The sequence below is a fragment of the Belonocnema kinseyi genome, chromosome 4 (assembly GCF_010883055.1).
Source record: "Belonocnema kinseyi isolate 2016_QV_RU_SX_M_011 chromosome 4, B_treatae_v1, whole genome shotgun sequence".
NCBI classification, from domain to species: Eukaryota; Metazoa; Arthropoda; class Insecta; order Hymenoptera; family Cynipidae; genus Belonocnema; species Belonocnema kinseyi.
This window is the reverse complement of record NC_046660.1, coordinates 48,331,211-48,334,314: the sequence shown is the minus strand read 5'-3', so window position 1 is coordinate 48,334,314 and position 3,104 is coordinate 48,331,211.

Genomic DNA, 3,104 nt, shown 5'->3' with positions numbered 1-3,104 from the left:
AACGAAAATATTACCGAAAATCATGATAATGCTAATAATATATTTTTTAACCGCACGGATAAAAAGTGGACTGAGGAGGATGATCATGAAGATAATACTTTTACAATGATCCAAGCTCAGTAAGTTGAAAATTATCTCCTCAATTTCTATTGCTGCTAACACTGATAAAGCGTTTAATAATAAATTTTGTATAATCATTTTTTCAATAGCAGGGAAATGGAGATGCACTTATTTTTTTATAAAAAAACATTGAAATCATTTGAAAAAGCTCAGGCACATCAGGACGGTCTTGCAGTATTCAAACTTTTGCTCAAGGTAAGAAGTGCAAATACATTAGTTAAAAGACTTTTTTTCATTAATTTAGTTTTTTATTTTATGTATAAAATGCTACACAATTATTGTGTCGAAAAACATGAAAGAAAAAAAAGAAAATTATATATTCGTTGAGCAGTTAGTTAAAGTCTGCAAGTTAACATTGTCAGAGCAGCTAATGCCTAATTTCCTTGTAAAAAATTACGTATTCAAAAAAATTTAACAAAATTTAGTAAATTCTAAATAAAAAGTTTCAAGTATTAAAGTCACTATTGAAGTTAAATTCAATCGATTTGAAATAGTTTAGAAAAAATTTAAGAATTCCGTTGATTTAATTAAACTTGAAGTGAATTCGCCAAATTAAAACAAAATGAAAAGCAGTCGATGAAATTCAGAAAAATTTGAGCTGCATTAAAAAAAAATAGTTATACAAAAATTCATTGAAATTTTTAAGTTTGAAATAAGTATAGAACATTTCAAGGGAATTCCAAAGAATTCAAAGGAATACAAAATAATCCAGGATAGCTTACACAAATTCAAAATGAATCCTAAATGAATTTGAGTTGAATCATGCCGATCCCAAGCATTATGTTAAACCGTGTACCTCCTTTAAAATTATTCTACATATTCCAAAATTTTGAGGAATTTCTTGAAAGTGACATGCATATTTTTTCAAATACCATAAATTTATTTAAATCTTAGGACATAAAATTTTTTAATTTCTCAAAAATATGTTGAAGTTAATAAAATACCCTAATTTAGTTTACATATTTTGAATTCATTTCAAATAATTAAAAAGTAGAAGCTTTTTTAAATCACTTAATATATTTAAAAGCGTTTAAATTCTTCAAAAGTATTTCAAATCCATGAATGTCTTGACACATTAAAAAGTATTTTAAAATATTTAAAATACTTTTAAATCCTTTCAAATTAATAAAATTAATTTATAGTTTTTTGAAATCTTCAGGAAAGTCTAAAGTTATTCCAATCCTTGAAAATCTTTGGCAATACCTTAATATATTCAAAGTCTAGAAATATTAAAAAATTCATTTATTCTCTAGTGAAAAAAAAAATGGTTTCAAGTGTAACATTTCTAACACTGTACTTTTTAGTTTAAAATTGCACAAAAATGTACAAAATTTCTCAAAAAATACAACTAACTAAAAATAGAAAGGTTTTTCTTGAAGTTTCTGTCAGAAAATTAAAAGAAAATGACACTAAAGTAAAAATGACTAAAATTAAAAAAATTAAATTATATAATAAGAAGCTGAATTCATGGAAATAATAGATAAAATGTAAACATCCGTGTAATTTTTGCTGCAATAAGTTGAATTTATTTGCGAGTTTCTAAAAAAATTGTTTGAGTTTTAGTAATTTTTTTGTAAACATTTTTCACCAGGCTTTACCTTAACGCAAATTTATCTATTATTAACACATCCTTAAAATTTCAGAGTGAAGATTTAATGTGCGAACACTTGTTTGACAAACTGGAAAAAAATTTACATAAGGTGCGATCCGTAAAGTCAAAAGCAGTGATCCCTCCGATTCCGTTAGCAAGTATTTTAGAAGAACACATGCAGCTTTTTGTATATTACAAAGGCTCGTTAGATCACCCACCTTGCTGGGAATCTGTAATTTGGTTCATATATGAACCCAACATACCTATTAGATTCAACCTGGTAAGAATGTATATTTTTTGAAAATGTGTAGAAAAATAAGTTCGATATTTTATTAACAACTATCATTTTTTTATTTCTTATTTTTCAGCTCAATGAATTTAGGAAAATAAAGTTTTCAGATGGAGACGTGTCGAATTTTAGACCTCCTCAGGCGTTAAACAATCGTAAACTTAAAATCGTGTATTCTTATAAAGGGAACAAAAATATCATCCAAGCTCATCCTGTACCGGTGAATCCTAGCCCCTTAAATAAAAATCTGGCTTCAGACGGTAGGGGTGGATAGTATACACTCAGAAAAAAGATTGATTTGATTCAACAAATCCAAACTTTATTATTTGAAAAACTTGTTTGAAGCAATCAGCACATATATTATTATATATTGTTTGGTCCAACCGAAATTTTGTTGAATTAACCAATGTCTTCTAAATGTAGACATAGGTTGTGTTATATATAAATATCTAGAAAAAATGTATGTGTCAGTAATAAAATACGATAGTCTTCAGTTGCATCAGTATTTTTTTGAGTTATTTAAAGCATATACACCCTCATTATTAGACATTTAGGGATCGATATTTACCAATTTTTTCTACTAAGCGAACGTTTTTGAAAAAGAAAATATTTAGTTCTAGATATTGATTTAAGGTTTTGAATAAACAATTCTAATAGCGGGTAATAGTTTTATTTTATCAACAGTAATAAGCTCTGAAAATTTTAGTTTAATCGAATATCTTTTGTTCGGTTTATGAATGTAGAATTTTAATTTTTCGAACATTTATTAAAAATATTTCCATGGACCTTAATATTGAAGAAACGTTAGATATTAAAGATTGTAGAAAAATCTATTAAAAACTTCTACTTAAAATTAAAAAAGTTCATTTGCCTTTTTCAAAGCATAAACTGTAATGATTTTTAATAATCTGAATGCCCTTCTTCTGTGGTTCCTTTTAAATTCAAAACCAACGAAAAATCAAAAATACAATTTGAGATTTGGACTTTTCTTTTTTTAACATCCCTAATCTTGAACAATATAATTAACTTAGAATCGTTAACTACATGGTTTTTTTATCCTTTAAGAAACTAATTTAGAATAAATTCGTATTTTTTCAATTTTAA